Here is a 24,151-nt window from a genome sequence, read left to right as displayed (position 1 = left end):
GCCGTTTCCTGTGATGACTGAAATATTAACCTTTGGCCGTCTCTCATTGGACTTCTTGGAAGTTCTTTCAAGACTCTTTGGAAAACCATTTTGGGTGACCACCTCATGAAGCACAGAATGCTAAGGGAGCAAAGCAGTAATCAAAGGAAAAGGTGGCTATTTTAAAAAATTGAAAATAGAAAAATGGTTAGAGCAATTTTACACTTTTTGTTTACTACATAATTCCATGTGTGTTTATTCACAGTAGTGATGCCTTTGGTGAGAATCTTCAGTGTAAATAGTCATGAAAATGAAGACTCATTACGTCAAAAGTGTATCTAAAACTTTTGACCAGCAGTGATTGTGTGTGTGTGTGTATATATATATATATATATATATATATATATATATATAGGGGATGGACAATGAAACTGAAACACCTGGTTTTAGACCACAATCATTTATTAGTAAGGTGTAGGGCCTCCTTTTGCGGCCAATACAGCGTCAACTCGTCTTGGGAATGACATACAGGGGTTGGACAATGAAACTGAAACACCTGTCATTTTAGTGTGGGAGGTTTCATGGCTAAATTGGACCAGCCTGGTAGCCAGTCTTCATTGATTGCACATTGCACCAGTAAGAGCAGAGTGTGAAGGTTCAATTAGCAGGGTAAGAGCACAGTTTTGCTCAAAATATTGAAATGCACACAACGTTATGGGTGACATACCAGAGTTCAAAAGAGGACCAATTATTGGTGCGCGTCTTGCTGGCGCGTCTGTGACCAAGACAGCAAGTCTTTGTGATGTATCAAGAGCCACGGTATCCAGCGTAATGTCAGCATACCACCAAGAAGGACGAACCACATCCAACAGGATTAACTGTGGACGCAAGAGGAAGCTGTCTGAAAGGGATGTTCGGGTGCTAACCCGGATTGTATCCAAAAACAGAAAACCACGGCTGCCCAAATGACGGCAGAATTAAATGTTCACCTCAACTCTCCTGTTTCCACCAGAACTGTCCGTCGGGATCTCCACAGGGTCAATATACACGGCCGGGCTGCTATAGCCAAACCTTTGGTCACTCATGCCAAACGTTGGTTGCAATGGTGCAAGGAGCGCAAATCTTGGGCTGTGGACAATGTGAAATATGTATTGTTCTCTGATAAGTCCACCTTTACTGTTTTTCCTACATCCAGGAGAGTTACGGTGTGGAGAAGCCCCAAAGAAGCGTACCACCCAGACTGTTGCATGCCCAGAATGAAGCATGGGGGGTGGATCAGTGATGGTTTGGGCTGCCATATCATGGCATTCCCTTGGCCCAATACTTGTGCTAGATGGGCACGTCACTGCCAAGGACTACTGAACCATTCTTGAGGATCATGTGCATCCAATGGTTCAAACATTGTATCCTGAAGGCGGTGCCGTGTATCAGGATGACAATGCACCAATACACACAGCAAGACTGGTGAAAGATTGGTTTGATGAACATGAAAGTGAAGTTGAACATCTCCCATGGCCTGCACAGTCACCAGATCTAAATATTATTGAGCCACTTTGGGGTGTTTTGGAGGAGCGAGTCGGGAAATGTTTTCCTCCACCAGTATCACGTAGTGACCTGGCCACTATCCTGCAAGAAGAATGGCTTAAAATCCCTCTGACCACTATGCAGGACTTGTATATGTAATTCCCAAGACGAATTGACGCTGTATTGGCCGCAAAAGGAGGCCCTACACCATACTAATAAATTATTGTGGTCTAAACCAGGTGTTTCAGTTTCATTGTCCAACCCCTGTATACAACTGGCAGTTGCTGGCAGCCTCCTCCTTAAATAGTCCTCTGCAGAATAATCAGGGGAATAGCGAACACCTGTCACCTCTCCTCCAGATTCCACGCCATCTAGGGGCTGAGCACAGTAAAAGCACCAACAGACACACAAAGCACAGATCCTGACAGGCGGACAACTTTGTCACATGGAGATAGACGAACCACCCACAGCTTTGTGTGACAAAGGTGCAAGAACTGGTGGGTTACTTGAAGAGGACCAGGGCTCATCTAAGGGATCAGTGTGGATGGATGGAGAATTATAAGTACCTGGGAGTGTACTTTGACAACAAACTGGACAAGTCCAAAAATATTGACATGGTATAAACAGCTAAGATCCTTTAGCATTTGTCCAAACAATGCTGCAGATGTTCTATGAGTATGCGGTGACCAGTGCTATCCTGTATGCTGTTGTTTGATGAGGCAGTATCTTGAGGGTAAAGGAGAGTTAAACACTCAATAAGATCATTGGAAGGCCAGCCTTGTTGAAGGTGGGGAACTGGACTCTTTGCTTTGGCAGTGATGTTGGATAGGAGGACACTGTCCAAAATAAAGACAATAGTTCACTGTCCTTTCCACCCTCTACATGAGGTGCTGATCAGCTACAGGAGCATGTTCAGTAAATGGCTCATACTTCCAAGCTACACAAGAAATCATTCCTACCTGTTGCCAGCCAAGTTATACAATGCCACTGTACAACTGTGAAAAACTATCTCACCATGTATACTTTAAGTTCTTTACAGTTTGAGGGAAAAATTACATGTGTAGCAACCACTTATATTGCTTATGTAAGTTTATTTTGCCATATTTTAGTCTATCAATTGAATGGTAGTTTATTCTGTAGTTCTATTCGACTACAGAATAAACTATTACTGTAAAGTTAAATGTAAAACTAATGGTATTACACACATGAAAATGTGTATCAATTACAGATGACTGCTATGGAAGCAGATAAAGAAATCTGTCTAATCAAACATACATTACCAGAAAAATTTCATGATTTGTTAAAATCAGAAAAACAACAGAAGTTGCATAATCTACAATTGTATGTAAGTCTACTTGAAACACTGCAAAATAAAAAAAAAACACTTTACAATTTTAAAATGCTTCTTTTCCTTCCTTCCTTCATTATTCATAGATTCAGTTTTCGATTCTTTCACAAAGCACCAGTTATGCAGCACACATCAGATTACAAAAAAAACAAAGACAACCATGGCCAGCAGAAAAGACACAAGAGCACCTAAAATAACAGGCACTGACCGTTTTTGTTTTGCACGGCACAAGGGTTACTCAACAGGCACAAGAAAAGTGTAATCTGTGACTAGAAGTATTTTAAGACTAGATGTGCTAAGGTGATCTACATAGAAAGAGAAAAATAAAACTAGCTAGTTCCTTCCTAGGAGTTACCATAAATGCCCTTTAGGTGACAGCACAGAAAAAGCTTGTCATTAATTTATTGTACAACTTTAAAAGATGTCAAAGGAGGCAAAATAAACACACTAATCCCAGTTGGAGTATAAATCTTCTTAAAGACATGGGATATGTAACATTAATGACTTCATCTATTCATCAAAGTAACCTCATTCAGTCATTCAAAAACTGATCTTCTTTCAGTCAGTGTGTCATATCTTCTTGGGGCATCTTTGTGTTTTTTATTGTTTTAGTTTGTTTTTCATGATTTTCTAAAATCATAGTTAGATGTTGATTTTATACTAGGTTTGCATTTTTTTTTCTCTTTTTTTACTCTTCTCTTGCTCTTCAGGTTAGTCTTGATTGCTGTCTAATTATCCCCTCATGCTCTGGTTTTCAGTTTTCAGATCTTTGTACAGCTGTTTTTTTGTAATAAGCATGAGAAATCCAGTTATACTTTTATGTCACATGTTCTCAAAATTAGGTTTTTGGGTATCCTGTCTTACAGCTCCCTTGGTTTTGGTTACTCACTTTCTGCCTTTAGTGCTTATCTAAATTTGGGTTCTATACTACACACAAGCACATTACATAATTAGCCTTCAGCACCCTGCAGTTTTGCAAGAACCAAGGCCATAGAAAAAAGGAACAATTGAAATTATTCCTAAAATATTTTGTGGTTAAACATGGACTGATTTCTTATTTGCATTTTTTACTGCACTTACAGTTACAAGCACAGAGGTGTTATCAAGGTAAAAAATAAATAAATAAATAAAACTACGGTTGTCAAAATAAATATAACAAAATCGCTCTGGCATGATTTCAGCATCATTGATTGCAATCTGCCAGATTTATCTTGATGGCATAAAGATCATTAACAAAAAAAATGTGGAAACCTTTGGACTGTGTAAATACCTTTGCATCACACTGCATATAACTTTCAAGACAACACAAGACACTTGTTAAATGTTGAGCCCCCATCTTTAGTGAATCTTGCTGGAAGTTTATGTGATGGACCAAAAGAACTTAGTGCATAATTGCGAATTGGAGGGAGAATGATGTTTTGTAGATATCATTTGCTAAAAAATAGCCCAAGCTCAGATAAATTGGATGAAAACTGTCTTAGACCAGCAATTTACATGTTTCACTGATTCTCTTGTAGATTTAGGTCCGAACTAGTTCATTCTAACACATGAATGTGCTTTGATCTAAACTATTCCACTCTCGCTCTGGCTGTGTTAAGATTTGTTGTCCTGCTGGAAGGTGAATCTCTGCCCCAGTCTCAGGTCTTCTTCTAAGGTTGCAATGTATTTAGTTTTTTTCCATCCTCCCATTAACTCTGACAAACCTCCCTGCCCCTGATGGAGAAAAGCATTCCCACAGCATGATGCTGCCATCCCCGTGCATTCAGGGTTATGTTCGGTGTTTTTCTGGCCATACATAATGAACGTGTTTATACCTTGTGCAGCACTTTGGTCAACTTTTGTTTTAAATGTGCTATACAAATAAGCTCTGACTTAGCGTGAACATAGCTAGAAGGTTATCTGACCAGAGCACCTTCTTCCACATATTCCCTGTGTCTCATTGCAAATGGCAAACATGACATCGTATAGCTTTTTTATTTTTTTTGCCACTCTTTAATACAGACCACTTTGGTGGAGTGCATGACAAGCAGTTGTGTTTTCTACAAATTCTCCACCTGATCTATAGATCTCTGCGTCTACTCTAGCGTTACCATGAGCTGGTAAGGTTTCAGAAAATGGATTAAACAGTGCATGCTAAGATGTTTGAAGTTTGGGATATTGTTTTATAACTCAAGTCTCCTAGCTTTTATCTTATCCATAACTTTATCCCTGACCTGTCTGGTGTGCGTTTCTTGATTTTCATGATACTGTTTGTTCACTAATGTCCTAATAGATCTGAGGCTTCCACAGAATAGATGTATTTATACTGAGATTAAATTAGACACAGGTGGGCTCCATTAATTAGGAGACTTCTAAAGGCAACTCGTTGCATTGGTCTTTTATTAGGTATCCAAGTAAAGGGGCCTCAATACAAATGCACGTTACACACTGCACGTTTTCATTTACAAAAATTTGAACCCTAAATTCTTATCTGCAATGTTATAAAATTGAAAGCATACTGTGCCTCAGTGTGACAGTGTGGTATGGGAGCTGAACGGCACAGGAGAGAAGGACTTAGTACGGGTGGTGAGGACAGCACAGGGGATTGTGGGATGTCGTCTACCTGATCTGGACTCAATTTATGCTGCACGAGTAAAGAAAAGGGCCAGACACATTGCTACAGACACACCTGGGCAATGCACCGTTTGTCCCACTTCCATCAGAAAAACATTTCAGGAACGTCACATCAAAAAGAAATAGACTCAGTTTCTTTCCTAAAGCAGTCAAGGCAATTGTCCCCCTGCAGGCAGAGGCTAAACATTCCTGCTGACAATCAAACAAACCACCAGCCCATCTCAGACCATTTCAGCACAAGCTACTAAATACTACATGCCACATTCCATGCATATGTTTTTTGTGTTTTGTCATAATGTAATTTCTGTGGCTCTGGAAGTGACACAACCACAGGGACAAAAACAGCATTTTAACAGTTTATTTAGAAAACACAGGTTGAAATGAATCAGACTGGATCTGCTGGAGGGATCTGGATTGCCACTTAGGAAGGAGAGGAGAGAGGTTACTGAGGCTCCAGGAAGGAAATGGCGAATAGAGCAGAGTGGTTGTGAGACCGACTTACGGATGACAAGGCTGGAGACTTGTTGGGGAAGAATAAGTCTTTTCCATGGTGGCTGAGGTTGGTAGAGAGCGAGTAACGGAGTGGTGAGATTCTTTAGTTGCCACTGTGTGTTTCTTGGGTAGTTCCGCTGTGTTCGGGTAGGCGGTGTTGGAGGGTGGACATGCAGGTGAGCAAGAGTCAGGTGTTCCCACAAGGAGGCTCTTGAGCAACTGGGTTGGAGTGGAATGGAGACTCACGGCTGGATCAACAGGACTTGGTTTCAGACGCTCATCTGAGCATGACACGAAAAACCAGGAACTGTCTCCACAGAATCAGAACAAGAGGACACCTCCTTCCAGGTTCCAGCTCCATATAAAACCCAGCTGATTGCGGTTAGATCAGGAACACCTGTGCAGCAGCACCTGCCAATCACACCCTGAGCAGAGGGAAAAGGCACTGCACACACACAAAAACTGCACACAGCCTGGATCTGACATGTTTTAAAATTTTGTAAATCTAAAGTGTCTATAACCTATATGTGTATCACTTGAGCTGGGTCTCAGCTAAATTTCATTATGGTGACATAATGAGAATCTTGAATCTTGAATACAGTACTTTGTGATGGTCTATCACATACATTTTTAATAAATGCATTTAACTTTGTTGTTATTACATCACATAATGAAGAAAATATTGAAGAAGATATGCTCTTGCCATAGGCTGTAAATGCAACCAGGTATTACTTACCAGTTATCAGTGTTTGTCACAATAAGAGAGCAGATGTGTTGTTTATACATGAAGTTGATATATTAGTGTTCAGATTAGTGGCTAGCACTGTCTAAATGTTTATATTTAGAGTGATAATTATGGACGCTCATTGCTGCTGTTTATGTACATTCAGTTTTAATCACCACATCACTAGAGTCCTTTATAGATTAGCAATTCTAATTTTACCTCCTTTAATGAAATGAAGTGTTTTCTTTATTGACCTATGTTGTAAAAAAAATCACAGTACATTTTTGGCAGCATCTTCCAGCTCTACTCTTTGGTTGCAATACTTATTGATTTCTGTTTCTGTTTTTCTTTTATTGTACAAACACAGCTTTGTAAGTAGACCATATTTCATATTCAAACTAAATGTATTATCATTGGTCTTTCTTGGACCATGGTCAAGCAATATAACAGCCATAATATTGATGGATTGAGCTACTTACATAAAGATACAGATGCATTTAATGTGCAGTAGAACATTTTAATGGATAGACTGGTACCTTTGTGCTCCACTCAGAGCTTCTGTTTCTATTAAGTGCAACATGAATAAAATTAAAAGGGCATGAAAAAGGTTTAATGAAACCTAAGGCTCTAGATCTTTAACAAAACGTATCAATGAGCAAATAATGATACTGTTCAGCTGACCTCATGCTCACCTATGCATGTTCTTTAAGTGATCATGAAATCTGTTCATGTGTCATAATGATTAGTGGGTTGACTCTGACTTGGGCAACAAATACAGAGGCAGAGTAGCAGGGGCTGATGATGGAGTCAGTTTTAAAATACCAAGGAATCTGGGTGCAAGCTTCTTAGAATAGGTCTTGAGTGGAAAATCCCTGAAAGAAAATCAAACCTTTTGTCCAGGTAGATTGTTAGGAGCAGGGATTCCTTTCTTGTCAGCGAATTCTTTATTCTGGATGGAGGTGTGTTGGAGAGCGGCTTTGGTCTAGATCCTGCGGGAGTGGAGGAGGTGGTTTCTGACAGAGAGGAGGACTGAATCAGGGAAAGATGAGGAGAGAAGTGAAGGTTCATATCCAAGTGAGGGCAAATTTTAGCTGGTAATGGGGATAATCTGGTTGGTGTACTGCACCACAGTAGAGACACTGTCCCATGGTTAAACATCTCTGTCTCTCCTCTGGGGATAAACAGATTCTGCCAATATGCATGGGTTCAGGAAAATGCTGGTAAGGCGGGGCCTGAGAATCCGTACTTGCTGACGTCACAGCTGGTTCATAAGGGATGTGCCTGGAAGCATGATTTGTTTTTTATTTCTCTATTCCCTGGATCTCTGTCTTAAACGGTTTTCAATGGGGATGGACAAATTAATTAATTCATCTAACATTTTTGTTTCGTCACGACAGGCCAATTTCTGCAACAGGCCTATTTCCTTGTCTAAGAGCCCATCATTTCTTGGATGCCTCCTCATCACTGAGACTAAAGGAGAAAGTCTGCTTAAAGAGATCCAAAAACTCATCACAAGAAAAGGTGATGAATTGTTGTTTCACCTATGTTCGCTTCTGCACATCTTAGCACTTCTTAGCATGTTATGAATCTTCTGAGGAAGACCCATAACGTATGAAATCTTACTTGCGTTGTCAGTCACTTTTTATGAGCTCCCTAAAAAATGGCTCCGGGGTGGAAGGAGCAACCTCTCGAGCAGCATGTGGAGCAGACGTTAAGCTGGCTGTGGGCTGAGCTAAGAAGGAGACAGTTGAAGCAGGGTTAGCCAGAGGACATGCAAACTTGGAACTGACATCTTGGAATTGATTGGCTAGATAGTTAAGAGTCTGCATCTTTTCAGTCTGTTGCTGATTTAGGGAAAGGAGGAAAGATTCATGCTGGCTGAGTAGTATACCTTGGTGGGATATTGCACTCCATTGATGTACCCCAGAATCAGATTGGTCAGATTGTTTTCTCATAATGTGGGGGAAGAAGGGTTACTTCAGGAGTCCGAGACGCAGTGGTGATAGTTTGCCTGTTGGAACTGAATCTCTCCCTCTGTTTATTTTTTCCAGGAGGAGGAACATGATGGAGCGATCGACATTGAAGGGTGAACAGGCAGGTGGGCTGAAGGTAAGTGGAGAGGATCTCTGCCTCTAGGAAGCAGGTTTCAGGAGCGAATGGGAGACTTACTCATTCTAATCTTACAAACACTTAAATCCTGACATTATTTAAGGTGCCACGCTGTAAGGTCTGTTTTATTGTAAGCTGTAAAAATGTAAGTCACAATAATTTAGGTGAAGATAAAAACCTGCTTTGCACATGTAACCACAGATTTTAATGCATTGTTTACTGGGTTATAAAGACCCTTACAATCACCAGCAGGGGAAGACAGCCGTTCCACTTGTGTTAATAATTTCTTCAGTGTATTAAGCCCAACATTAGGTTCAGTGTACATCGATAATAACTGCACAAACAATGGCTGACGCCTATGCCCAACAAGAGCCGTCTAAGTGCATTTTTGTGATAATACCACAACAAACTGGCCACAACCAAAACTCCTTGCAGGATGTGGCTTCTGCCAACGCTAACTCAATTTATGTGTGTGCCTTTCTGCACGTCTGTGTGTTGGATACCTGCAGTTAGATTTATTGGATTTGAAGATATCTCCTGCTGTGCGCTCTGCGGTACAAATGGGCTAGACTTTCTCAGTGTGGCGCTGGCAACGCTTCGGACTAACCTTGCAGTGCAGGTGTCACTAGGCTGAATTGTTGTCATTACTCAATTAGAAGGAATTAGCCACTGGCTAACACGACACTGTCATGCTGTGAGAACTGCCTGTGTTAGATAGCAGGCTTGGCAAGGTTAATTCAAACAGGACATCAGTGGAATCTTTCACAACAGGCCCCCTTTTTGTGCGGTGATATGCTGTATACAGCCGTAGGATATTACTGAGTCCTCATCTCTCTGTAGAACAGAAATGACAAAAAGTATGCACGCTACTGAAATGGCCAGTGAGGTTAATGGAGTATGAGGTCAAACTGCGGCACAAAGCTTTAACCTGCCCTGTGATCATAAAATCTGTGCTGAAAAAGGTCAATGCCATTCCTGACAAACATTTTGTACATTAGAGCAAAAAGGATTGAACTTCTGATAACATAAAGCAAATAATTATTCATTTACCTAATATAGGTTATATTTGAATTGTCGACTGGTTTGAAATGTATACGAGGAACAAAATAAAATTTCATCATTGAATGTGAAAACTTCACACTGGACTTCAAGCAAAATGGGTTCTGTGCCTCTCCACTATTTCTCCAGACTCTTGGATCTTGATCTCTGAATGAAATGCAAGCTTTACTTTTATCTAAAAAGAGGGCTTTGGATCACTGAGCAACAGTACAGTCACTGCTTCAGGAGTGGCCTATATGTAGAATTCATTTATGTGTATAAGTGCTCTTGATGCTCAGTTCACTCCTTGTGAAGCTCCATCAAATTCTTGAATGAATTTTCCTTCGTAAGGCTGCCTCTGAAGGCTGTTGTTATTCCTGTTGCTGGTGCACCTTTTCCTACCATACTTTTTTCTTTTTACTCAACTTTCTACGAATATGCTTGGATACAGTCCTCTGTAAACAACCAGTGTTTTTAGCAATAAGCTTTTGTGGCTTGCTCTCCTTCTGGAAGGTGTCATTGACTGTCTTCTGGACATTTGTCAAGTTAGCTGTCTTCTCAATGATTGTGTAGCGTACTGATCCAGACTGAGAGAAAATTTGAAGGCTAATGAAACATTGGCGGGTGTTTGCAGCTGTTTAGTGTGTAAAAATCATGAGTTTTCAATATTTAACTTTTTCAAGATATTCAAATTTTCTGAGACACTGGATCTGGGGCTTTTAGTCATAGTCATTAAAATGACAATTTTATGTGTCATGAATCTATAAAATAAATGAGTTTCAAATTCTGAAAAGAGTGGCAAAAACGTTAAACTTTTTTATGATATTTAAAGTTTTTGAGATGTAGCTGTAGAGCATAAAATTCCCAAGCATGAAATAAAATAGGTTCACGTCATTAAATGAAACACCGTGTTCCAATCAGTGGCATGACTCAATGATTACTATTAATTATAGTTACAACTAATCATGAATTATTTTAAAGTGTTTAGATTTCTTAGTTACAAACAATCTTTTCCAATGCCACTGTAGTCTCCAGATCAATACTAAGTTGAAAACAGGCAGGGTGAGCCGAAGTGAAGAGCACATGAGAGGACCAAGGATTTTGGATGATTTTGCAAAGAGGAATGATCAAATATCCTATTTACTTTAAGTTCCAACCTTGTAAAATGTTATGGAAGATAACTAAGTGTTGTTCTACTGGCAAAACCTGTAACAATCTGTATGAACTGAACTTTTAACTGTTCTTGCTCACAACACTGCAGATATATTTAGGATAACAGAGTTTTGAGTTGTAGAAGCAATATTGCAATTCAAAATTCATTTACTTTAAGGCTCTTAACACATCTTCATTTGAGCTGCATATAATTGTGCTGGGTGCATGGGGTGCCGAATGTAAAAAATCAGCAGAAAGAAATTAACTGCCACATTTCTGTTATTTAGCGCGCTTTCTTTACATTTGGTGAATTTTTCTCGCATTTATTGGGAAATGCTAAATCTAAATCTTAAATCTATATCTAAATCTTAAGTCTTAAATCTCAAATCTCAAATCTAAATCTAAATCTTAAATCTAAATGCTTTGCCTTTAAGCAGTATAAGGATTTGGTTTAAACCCTACATTGTTTCAGAAACGGAAGTCTTCGGAATGAATGCCCCGAATAATAGACGCTAAACATAAACTAGGTCCTATTAAATTAGTGATACTTGTTTTAAACTCCAAAAGCACAACTGTTTACTCTTCAATTTATGTATTTTGGTAATAATCAAACAGGCTCTGATTGCACTTTTTTTTTCTCTGTTGCACAACAGAGCTGAAAGCAGTGTGTACGAAGCACAGTCAGATGTCCAGATTAAATTCTGTGCAGTAATATAATAAAGTATTATTATAGAATAACATTTGCTTAATAAAAGCAGCTCATCCAGCCCCGTAACGTTTCTGCAGTCAACAGCTAAAGACTGAAGCTTATGTTTTGTTCACAGATGTGTGGGGAACTTTCAGAGAGCTTCCCTGAAGTTCATCCCTTACTTTATAAATGGAAGAAGCAGGGTTGCTGCTACATTTGATATTTAAACTGGGTTTCTGTTGCAGGACCGTACATCATAGAAGGATGCGATGGTGCCTTGCTTCCTGGGATGTCCTCCACAGGCTTCAACCACATTGCTGACACCAACACATTGCAAAGTTCTGTAAGTAAAGTACCAGCTTTTTGCTGGCTTTTTAAAATGGAAAAACATACTATACATATCATACAGTCTTAACTACATTGACAGCTAATAGCACGTGTTTGTGTGAATCTTTCCAGACCGGTTTTATGTTTACATTGTGTTAAAACACAGGCGATTTGTTGTCCTTGGTGAAGTTAATGGATCCAGCAGATTAATAGTCTACCTGACTCTTGCTGCTAGAACTGACCTACTGAGTTTTATGTCAGCCATTCAACAGTATAAACTACAATGTAGAGTACGGCCTGATAAAGGAAGGAAAAATGTAAAAGGTAGCTGAATTTATGATCAGGAACAGGAAGAAACTCACATCACAGGCAGGGTGTTCATAATCAGCGGTATTTCTATTGGACAAGTTTTTAAATCTTTAAGATATGCATGAATTAAACCTGTCAGTGTCACCTATATCATAACATAGAGAGGACAAGGAGAGGTGTCTACAAACATGCCTTAGACTTCTTCTATCAAGTTTTCATTTCTTTGGAAGATCAAGGAACACTTGACCCAGATAGCGAAGTCCACCTTTACGCTCTACACTGCAGCTTTCTTCCACAAATCCAGCAAAATCTCAACTCTTTTATAGATGGTTGGAACTCCTGTGGTTTTAGAGCTGAAAGGAATCAGTCACCATTGCACCTCTGGACTAGATACAGAGCAAGGCACCATGGTGGATCCTGCTGAGGTTAAACATCCAGTCTTTAAATCATTTGTCCCCTGGGTCAACACTGGATGCATTTTCAAGTTAAAATGTTGATTTTTAGCTTAAGCAGTGATGTTTAATAAACTTTAACAACATGACTTATGTTTTTTTTTTATGTTGGTTCAGGAAGACTGGGATTGACTGGAACGGGCCTCACACTCATCATGAGTCAACAGTGTCAGTCCCAGATACTCTGCTGCCCTGTCATCTATCAGATGAAGAAGTTGCCATTTTGCCTGTTCCAGGAACTTCTTGAGCTGCAGCAATCAACTCATACTTGGAAATGATGCAAGTTTGGTCAAGAATCATAAGGGATTAATATCCAAACTACAGTTTTTATTTAGAATGTTGAGGGGAAAAAGATACACCTGAAAATACACTTGTTTTTTTTTTTATTGAAAATAAGAGAATGTGTTTTAACTCTGTTAAAACTGTCATTAAATGACACCTCAAGAACAACTAAGCTGTTTTGTTAAGTAGAGTTTTTTAATAAGCAACTTTGTCCAACTGGTATATGCCTCCAAGGGCTGAAATGTGTTTTAAAAAATAAAACAAGATTACACAGTAATCACAAGTTGTCATAGTTTTTTATACAAGCTGGGAGCTTCAGTGTCTCCAAGTACGTTGATGAAGTACGAAAATTCCCCCAGAAATCTCCACCTGGATTTCTGAAGGAAGCACCTCCCAGCCAGCCCAGAATCTCAGCAGCTGAACCAGAGTATCTGATGAAGCTAAACGGTGACAGAATGAAAAGGCAAAAATGTTTGGCAAACAAATATCCAGTTTTTATTTCAATATGAACTTCATAGTCTAGATTCATTTATAAACAATGCATTATTCAATATGAACATGCCACACCTGTTTCAATGAATGTTCTGAGAAAACCTGTGACATGGCACATCGACTCAGTCTCACAATCCTCCTCATCATCAGTGTCCCTAACTGGCCACATGACTTTGTCAAGAAGCATTTGAAAGAACACATTTCTGTGTAAATCTTTTTTTTTTAAAGATTACAAACTTGGTTAATAAGAAAAAAAAAAAAAAATCACATCTATTTCTATAAAAAAAAAGAGAATTTGCACCCTTGGAAGGATTATGGTTTTATTGCTCAAATAAATCAATCATGGTTATAAATTGGCCATTTCTTCTACACCTCTTCAATGTCAAGGTCACCTCAAATGTCTACAGAGCACGCAAGCACTGATTTTTCATTATATATTTTTATTTAATTGGTATCACCCTGTACAAATTTAACAGAACATTGACACAATGTTTTTTTATATTTATTTGTAAAAAATAAAAATAAAAAAGCCAATTTATGTAGACCATGATTGTTATTACAGCTATGAAAACGAAACCAAGAGACTGAATATATTCAATGGCCCTGTAGATACAGAGGCATAAATACAATATACTGTACGTATAGCACAATCAAAAATTAACCTAAGGTTAATGTTATGTGGAAAATACCTTATTCCCTGTGGTGTAAACAGAATTTCTGACATCTTGGGGAAAAGAAGAGGCCTAGATGGAAGGAGGGGCCATACCATTGCATATTTCAGTCCTCCGTACCAACACTGAATACAATAAAATAAAAATGTCACTACCCGTGCTTAGGTTGCTATTTATTATAGCAGTCCCCAGCTTTCTTTAAATAATTTCTTTCATTTGGCAAAAACCAGATTCACATCCATCTAGTTGTCTTAGTTGTAGAGTGTCACTTGATGAAAATTGAGAAAAGAAAGTAAAAGCACCAACGCATCCTTCTATGATGTACGGTCCTGCAACAGAAACCCAGTTTAAATATCAAATGCAGCAGCAACCCTGCTTCTTCCATTTATAAAGGGAGGAACTTCAGGGAAGCTCTCTGAAAGTTCCTCACACATGTGTGAACAAAACATGAGTTTCAGTCTTTAGCTATTGACTGCAGAAACGTTACGGGGCTGAATGAGCTGCTTTTATTAAACAAATGTTATTCTATAATAATACTTTATTATATTACAGCACAGAATTTAATCTGGACATCTGACTGTGCTTTGTACACACTGCTTTCAGCTCTGTTGTGCAACAGAGAAAATAAAAATGCAATCCGAACCCATTTGATTATTATCAAAATACATAAATTGAAGAGTAAACAGTTGTGCTTTTGGAGTTTAAAACAAGTATCACTAATTTAATAGGACCTAGTTTATGTTTAGCGTCTATTATTCGGGGCATTCATTCCGAAGACTTCCGTTTCTGAAACAACGTAGGGTTTAAACCAAATCTTTATACTGCTTAAAGCCAAAGCATGCATTTTACAGCTGTTAATTTGAGCTGAGCCTCTATGATGGCTAATGTCCCCCGATAATGCTGGCTGGATAAGAGCAGATTCCTCCTGAACTCACTTATGTACAGAAGTTAAGTGAAAAAACTTAACTTATACTTGTACTTATTTAGATTAGATTAAGATTTAGATTTAACATTTAGATTTAACATTTAGTTTTAAGATATATTTCAAGACATAGATTTAGATTTAGCATTTCCCAATAAATGCGAGAAAAATTCACTAAATGTAAAGAAAGCGCGCTAAATAACAGAAATGTGGCAGTGAATTTTTCCTTTGCTGAATTTTTACATTTGGCACCCCATACGGCTGTCATGTAAATAATTTGATACCAGTTTGAACTACAACATATTTTATAACTTTAGGCTTGGATAAGTACTTAAAATCCCAAACCATAACAATAGATTAAAGCATTTTATTAAGACAATCAAATGTGAAATTGTCACAAATTACCACAAGTTAAAATAGTACAACAATTACCATGCAGTGTTTATATTTTACACTTTGGTTTAGTAATAAGTCTGCTGAACAAAATACCACCCACAAGAAGCATGCAATGTCATACAATTTAAAACAGACACTTATAATAATATGGTTAATAAACGTCAAGATATTAAAGAAGTTTAACAAGCATGTCAAGGTTTTAGGTTATCATAGTTATCTTGTGCAAGATACACATACAAGATATCGTTCTGCAAAATCAAGACTCATTTGTTGTAATAAATGTGCCAAGAGCTCACACTTGAGTCTGCATGTAAATGTTCAGAAAATTATCTCTTTGCATGTCTTTCTTTCACTTTTTATGCTAAGAGTTTCTTGCATAGATATTCATTGTCCCCTACTCTGTTCACTTCAGCTCCATCTAACTCTAATAACTTGTAGCTCAGTTTGTGGATACTCTCCTAAAGAGGAAAACCTCATAATTTGATAAAACATTAAAACAAGAGTTTTTATTTTATAACTTGAGTAGTTATCTTTGCTTTATATTGTCACAGCTAAATAATACATACAAAAAAAAAATCTGCTGATCTTGCAGCAAAGTGTTTAAAGTGTCATTAGTCGCTTCTTATAATGTTTGAAAGCACATCCCTCCTGATGGGTAAATATGGACTCCAGCCGAAGAGCTCCTCTGGTGTCCATCCTCTTTGAAAGCTAATGTTCATTATATAGTTAGGAGTTGTAGAGAGGATCATAGTTGGTGATGGGAGAAAATAATTCTTCCAGATCCCGTGTGTGTGATAGAATTTTCAGGCTTAGCAGAGGTCACTTTCCTTCCTCATTCAATTTCAGACAGACATAAATCAAACTGGTTCTCCAGCCATTTTGGGCAACTACTGAACAATTTAATGTGACCTTGTTCAAATTTGCAAAGGATATTTCAGCCTGTGCCACTCTGGCTCTTTCACTGAGTAATTTAAACAATGACAGCTCTGTCCCTTCTGTTATGTATTTTGAACAGTAAACCATTAATGTACCATCTGCTGGGCTGCACAGTAAATTAAGAAATTAGTCAGTTGTTTGTGGACCTCCTGCATAGTTTGATTATCTTAGCTGTTAGGTGTGAAGTTCAGGTAGATTACACATGGCTAAAGAGAAATAAAGCTGGGATGTATCAAAAACTGTAAATCGACACCTATGGCAATGAAATTAAAATGTTTCAAATCTATATTGTTTCGAAGTTAAGACAATATGTCTTCAAGATTAATTTAACCCTTTCATCCACTGATTGTTGTTCCATTTATCACATACATAGTCATAAGGAACTTTTTGAGCACTGTATCACAGCCTGTATGTTTTTCTAACATATTTGGAAAAATAATCAAGTTAATTTTCACAAAACTAAACAAAAATTAAAGGAGCTTCTTGCAGAAGATTGTAGCAAAATAATTTGAAATACACCCTTAAAGCGAACTACAAGATGCTTACTCGAAGACTCCAAATAGCAAAAAATGTTCTCATGGGACATTACTACTATTGATTTGAAAGTGCATACCTCTAGAGTCAGGAGACTGCACACGTTTGTCTTTTACAGGAGTTGTGCAAGAAGGAATCATTTGTTGTCTAAGAAAACTCTAAAGCCAGACAGAAGTTTACCACAGAAAATATTGAGAAAGATAAGCATTTCCGAAAAAATGTTCTTGGGACAGATTAATCTACATTGTATTACTTTGACACCAAAGCAAAGGACATGTTTGGCAAAAATCCAACAACATTCCAGGAAAATAACCTCTTACCAACCACCACAGAGTTCTTGAGGAAAATTTCAGACATTGGGTAGGGACTGGGTAGGGGGCAGCTTCACTAGTTACAGCATAATTCAATAACTAACACCTTCAGCTGTTAAATCGCTGGGCTTATTGTGTAAATGACCACTATAGCAAGCAAGCATTAGGTAGTGTTAGCTTTTCCTCACACGTCCTCTAGCCCATATCCTTCAGTTTGATATCACTCCATGGCTACCCTTTTCACTCCAGAGTTGTCCAGAGTGTTTTGTCTTTCTGTTCGCAGCCTTCTCTGGCTCTTCATTTACTCTGAGTCTGACAACAGCCATAGACTGAACAGCAGGTCCTCCATTGTTGTTGCGTTTGTGTCACTACATTTTGGTCCCATTCACACTGCAGGCAAATGTGGCCCAAATCAGATTTTTTGGTGGTCAAGTGACCAGGTCAGACTTTTTTGAACAAGTGTGAACGCTCATATCTGGCCCATATCTGACTTTTTCCATTCACATTTGAGGCACATTCATATGTGGTCCTGAATCCGACTCTTATCTGATCTTTTGGAATGTGACTCCACTGGGAATGACCTAGGCGCAATAAATGTGACTTTGACGTCACTTTCCGTCACATTCATCACAACTCTGCGCCGCCCAGCAGGAAACGGTAGCAGTTGGCATAACAGACGGGGAGCTAGAATAGTACTGCACAGTAGAGAGACAGCGAGACATTAGAGCTCATTAATAAACAGATAAGACTTTATTCAAGCCTAGTTGAAAGGCTCATAATAACCGTGTGGATGTGGGACGTAGTTTGTATTGTAAAATTCATGTACAATCTTTCAATGCTATCGAGGTTACAGAGCATGTGATGATCTGCCCCTGCTGCAGTTTGATACACTGAATTACATCAAGTTTTCTGCCTGTGGAGATGAGAGGAGAGGCACTGACAAATGTGATGAAAAGTTACTCTCGACATGATAAAGTTCTGAAGTTCTCTGTAAAAGGTCATATCCCTGCCCCACCATTGCTGGCTGTGTTTCCGCATCCAAACTGTTTGTTGTGTAGAATTAGCAGTCAGATATCCCTAAAACGGAACAAGAGAACAAAAGAGTTCAGTTCACACTGAAGTCAGATATAGGCAACATTAGGTAATTTGAACGACTACACAAAAAAAAATCAGATTTCTGAAAAAAACAGATTTGAGCATCAAGATCTGCAGTGTGAATGTATCCTTCTTATCACGTTACATTATTGGACTGTAGAGCCACCTTGGTATTGACCATACTGCCTACATTGAATATTCCTCAATTGTCATGGAAAATAAACCAAACCAAGTTCGGTAAAGCCGGCACAAGACGAACTGCGTTGTGTAGATACTAGTGGGAAAGGGTCATCAGTCATACTTCCCTCAGTTCCCTGCTCAGATTCTCTACCAGCTGTTCTGCTTTCTGTTTACTGTATTCACCTGGTTTCAGTGTTGCTCATTAGTCCTCCGCCGTACTTAAGTTCCTTAGTTTCAGTGTTTTTTGCTGTATTCTACTCTTGTGTCCTTCTTTTAGTTCCATAATGTATCCATTTTAAAATCAGTCACTACATTATGTGACGTGCCTGCTTGTGTACTGGTGTTATTCAGGTCCTTATCAAATCACAAACATGACAGAAACGGGCTGTACATGCAAGAAACCATTTAAACATCTCAAAGCTGAAAGTGAGGAGTGGGGAAAACTCGGCAGACTGATGTCAGAGTGGTTGATGGCAACAAGAAGTGTCTCATTGAAGTTATTTTATCCAAATGGCGTAATTGTCAGGCAGTTAGGGTGTCCTTCCCTAATCCTGAAAATGCATTTTTGCTGATCTTTGGTTTTATGACTATATGCCTACTTTTTGCATTAAATGCAATTTAATCACTTTCTTTCCAAATGTTTATCAATTCATGAACATTTCTTAATAAAAGAGTTCTTTACAAAATGTTCAAAATATTATTAAAAATATCATTTTTAAAATTTATTTAATGTCCTAAATGTTCTTCACATGAGTTTTATTGCTAAACAAATAAATATTCTTAATTTGTATGGATTGAAAGAATTGAACAAGTACTTGATTCTTCATACTATGTGGGAAATGTAGTGTCCATTTCCAAATTTATAACAATCTCAGTCAGTCATTTTCTACTGCTTATTCCATAGTGGGTCACAGGGGAGCTGGTGTCTATCTCCAGCAGTCTATGGGCAAGAGACAGGGTACACCCTGGACAGGTCGCCAGTCCATCACAGGGCAACACACAAACAACCATACACACACTCATTCATACACCTAAGGGGCAATTTAGAGTGACCAATTAACCTAACAGGCATGTCTTTGGACTGTGGGAGGAAGCCGGAGTACCTGGTGAGAACCCACGCATGCACAGGGAGAACATGCAAACTCCATGCAGAAAGACCCCAGGGCAGGAATTGAACCCAGGACCTTCTTGCTGCAAGGCAACAGTGCTACCAACTGCACCACCATGCAGCCCACTGGCATACCTGGGTGGGCTGCATGTCTCAAAACAATAATTTGTTTTTTCCTGCGAATTACTCTGTCTCTGGCAGTAACAAAGATTTTACAACATGGATTCAAGTTTTCAAAAAGCATAAATGATCAAAACTAAACTTCTAAAGATTCCTACATTTTCAATGACACACTATTGAACCCAGTGTTACTTCTTATTACTTTGTTCTTTGGCCTTCAGGCGACCTGCCTACCTTTTCTTTTTTTAAGTCACAAAGTTTTGATTTTCAAAAAAACAAACCAAGAAAAAAAATATCTCCCAGCCTTTTTACTGTATAACTTTTTTAGACTTAAGTTGATCTTCTTAAAACCTTAATAGTTTTTTATAAGTCCTATATGAATGAAAATTGGGAAATGAGCTCAATATGATGTGACATGACTGTATGCTCATCTGCGTATCTTAGAAATGAGTGAATTTAGCCTACATCTTAATATTTAAAAAAGTAAATAAAAAATATGTGCACAAGATTTTGTTTATTATTGGTTTGTCTAACCTATGTAGGTTTAAATTTGTATATAAGGACCCACGTATATACAACTTTTCTTTTCTTCATTTTGTCTTGCTATGACTACAAGCTTTAATGTATTTTGCAGGGATTTTATTTGATGGATTTGATCATTTTGGGAATTTTATTTGTCAGAAAAAAAATAAAAACCATGTGTCCTTTTTCTTTCACTCCACAATTATGTGCTTCTTGTGTTGGTATACAGTATTATCAAAATACACTGAAGGTTGTGGTGAAAACAAATTTAAAATTTTTAAGTCATATTCATACACATGCAAGATACTGTACATACACATCAACAACAGTAATATGTAGAAAAATGCTCATTTTCATGTCCACACGCTTCTTAGTCATCAGCAAACCCCTAGCTTGGTTCTGGTTTAATATTTGGCCACACTTCTTATCATAATTGGTAAATATTATTTAAAGTTGTTAATTTTCTGGTACAGACCATACTTTAATTAAGGCATTGTTTGTAAGTTTTCAAAAGGTTTAGGTCAGGGCCATTCAAAGAGTTTCAAGTTAGCCTGCTTTATCCATTCCAAAACCAGTTCTGGACCATTGTCTTGTTAGAGCAGCCATTAGTATCCAAGTTTCAATCATTGAACTGTTGTTGCTGATTTCAGTTGAAGTTGAAAAAGTTGGAGGCAGTTCTCTGTCTTACTTTTTCCACCCACTTTTCTACCCTCTTATTGCAAATTACAAGTACCAATTACAGTGAAAAAGTCCCACAGTATGATACTAAGACCACCATTCTTGACAACTGATGCAGTGTAGACTTACCTTGACAATTCCAAACATATTTTCATAGCTAAACTCTTGTGCTTTATTTAAGAAAAACTTTTCTCCAGAATGCATTTGGCTTGTCAATGTGAACAGTTGCAAATTTTATTTGATCTTCAAGGTATAATTTCAGTACAGGCGCTTGTTTCTGGGTCAGCAAACTTTCAGTTCATAGAAATATTAATCTCACGTAGATGTGGAAATTGACAGTGGTGTTCCAACATTTGTTTGTTTATAATCTGTTTGCATCTTGGTGTTTCCTGTGCTTTTCTTAAATAACCTAATCAGTTGCGGTAAGGTTGAAATTTGATACAACTGGGTGTTCCAACAGGATGCAGATTCCAAACATACATCAAAAGTAGTTTTCTAAGACTTACATCATACTGTAGGTGTCAAAGTCAAGTCCAAAAGGACCAACTTCCCACAAATTTCAAATGAATCCCTTCTTTTGCACACCTAAATAAAAAATAATTAAGTCTTTAGCAGGGCTCTGTAGAATCTGCCTGCCGGCTGAGGACGTGATTCAACAATTTGATTCAGGTATGTTCGACCAGGGGCAGATCTAAATGCTGTAGGATATTGGCCCGCAAGGACCGGAGACATCCCTGGTTTATATGGCATTTCCAAATCTATGACCTTAACCCCGTTACAAACTTGTAAACTACCCTTAAAGGCCAATTATATGCTGGCAAACCAACCAGTTTAAATTAATTTAATTCTGCAGAGAAGATTGGCCATATATCTATCCAGAAAACTCTGGATTTTTTTATGCCTGAAGCTTGTTGATAGGTAAAAAAGATTAAGGTATAATCTGCTAAAGGACACATAACCAAACATTAATGGAGGTGCATATCTATATTTTAGCCTATGTGAATTAGAGGATATCTACAATAAATTAAAACTTGTGCACCAAATTCTTGTTTTAAAAAAACATTTATGCAGTTTTAAAAAGAGCTGTTTAAATAAATAATCAAAAGCCCCAAATCAATATGAGATTAGTACATATGATGAGTGTCTGAAAGAAACTGTGGCTCAAACAGGTGTAACAGTGTTTTGCAGTGTATTACAACTCTTGATACAAATAATAAAAATAAAATCTAAACGTTCTATTGGAGCCAGCATCCTATGGGACTGCGTTAGTACAGAAAGTGGGTAACCTGCATATAAGGATGGTGTTTCTCATAAGTCATTTTCATTGTATAGTACAATAAAACAGCCTCGGCTGTTTAAACGTTCAGCAAAGTTAGATTCTGGACAAAAACCGTTCAGGATCCTGTAGTCAACCCACTCCTTAAGAGATTGTAATGTCTCTGAATCCAACTGGATGTAATCACAAGTTGAAAGCAAACACCATTCCATCTAGATAGAAAAGCAGCAGATCTGCTAATCTATATTCTGATGCTGTCGCGTGTATCTGAGCTTAAACCTGGTGCAATAATAGAAATAATGAAGACTGCCATTAGCAAGGGAAAGGTTGGTTATCATGGAGACTGAACAGAGCTTGTGGACAGACATTGCCTACCAGTAAGTCAGACTGATTGACAACTGTGTTACACAGGGAGATGTCCTTATTGCATATTTTTTGTAAAATATAAATTTACATTTAAGTACTTGCTACATGTTATTATGCCACAATAACATGTTTCAACAGAGGTACAAAGATAGAAATTAAAAATTTTTTTTTTAGGTTGTACTTTTAAATCAGACTTACTACGCAGTAATTTCAGTTTTATTTCAATAACACTGCCAAGATAGTGCAGATAAAGCAAGACTTATCTTTATTTCTGGTTTACATCACTATAGATCTGACAGTATTTAGCTAGAAGCACAACAGTGATAACAGTTTCAAGAGAAAGAGACACAATACAATGCATGTAAACCTATTGTAAATTAAGAACTCTCGGCTTATGTTTACATGCATGCTTTGGATTGCTGGAGAAAATTGTAGCGCCTTAAGTAGACTCACTTACTTACATTGGAAGCAGGGAGCAAGAAGACAATTGTTACCAGAGGGAAATGGTAGACACAATTAGTCTAATATCAGTTTAAAAAGTGTTAAAATAAAAAATAAAATAAATCACTGTTTTGCTTCATTAAAAGGTTGCAAAGTTATACATCCTGTCATTGCAAGTAGCAATGTTAGCTGACCTCAGAGGTTTGACGAAAGGTCCCCAGACCAGGTATCTATGTCTAATAGGACAACACTTAGTACTACCTAACACTTACTGGTGCTGCCCATCTCTCACCTTCTTTCTCTCTTTCCCTGACAAGACTGAAACTGACAAAATAACAACCCCCAATCCCTGAACTGCCTATCACTGTAAAGGTCACCACAACACTACGGACATGGTCCCCCATCCAAACACTCCAGCTGGCAGCACACTGTCCATTACACCTAGAGACAGCGCTGTAGCCCCTGCCCTCTCCCCTCTCTCTCTCTGTCCATCACTGCCATCCTGCTGAGCAGGTAATTGAGGAGGTTCTGCCCGGGAACACTGGTGTCTTTTGACAGCATCCAAAGTGCTTAGAACATGTATCAGCCAGCAAGCCAGCTGGTTGTTTAACAGCAGATGCTTAACATGTTTGTAAACATTTTAGGGGCTTCTGTGGAGGCTGCTGGTGCAAGTTTAAAACAAAAATATACAGATTACGACCTTTTTAGTATGAGTCAAAATTTTAGCCATGTAGGAAAAACATTTTGTCCCAGTCATGCTTTTGTTTGCTTTACATGATCAAAACCTACAGCTCATCTTCTTCATTACATGTGATCTTCTCTGACTGTAGGAATATGTGGCAGAGCTATCTGGGTCAGATCAGCTCAACAATGCTGTTAGTATGAATAAACTTGTGATGTATTTCCAGAGGTACTATACTGTAAGTGGTGTGTGCAGGCATGTATATCTTGGTTTCACATTCACATTACATATTTGTGCAGTACATGATTTATGTCCATTGCAAGTGTTCCATGCGAATACAGGAGGTACTGTGACCTTTATCTAGCACAGTGAGATATATGGATA

The 24,151-nt window shown here is 38.2% G+C and overlaps 2 long non-coding RNA genes across 2 annotated transcripts; one reads left to right on the top strand and one right to left on the bottom strand.

The window, feature by feature from the left end:
• Positions 1-5,808: 5,808 nt before the first annotated feature.
• Positions 5,809-6,299, bottom strand: LOC124867878. Its single transcript, XR_007038164.1, has 2 exons — positions 5,967-6,299; positions 5,809-5,884 (listed from the first exon to the last, which is right to left on the bottom strand). It is a non-coding gene; the product is annotated as an uncharacterized LOC124867878 (long non-coding RNA).
• A 1,723-nt stretch (positions 6,300-8,022) lies between these two features.
• Positions 8,023-13,244, top strand: LOC124867900. The gene is made up of 4 exons (XR_007038170.1): positions 8,023-8,201; positions 8,732-8,789; positions 11,913-12,010; positions 12,873-13,244. It is a non-coding gene; the product is annotated as an uncharacterized LOC124867900 (long non-coding RNA).
• Positions 13,245-24,151: the final 10,907 nt, after the last annotated feature.

This window comes from Girardinichthys multiradiatus, chromosome 5 (genome assembly GCF_021462225.1).
Source record: "Girardinichthys multiradiatus isolate DD_20200921_A chromosome 5, DD_fGirMul_XY1, whole genome shotgun sequence".
Taxonomy (NCBI): Eukaryota; Metazoa; Chordata; class Actinopteri; order Cyprinodontiformes; family Goodeidae; genus Girardinichthys; species Girardinichthys multiradiatus.
The sequence above is the reverse complement of the archived record's forward strand: the minus strand, read 5'-3'. Positions and strand labels throughout refer to the sequence as shown.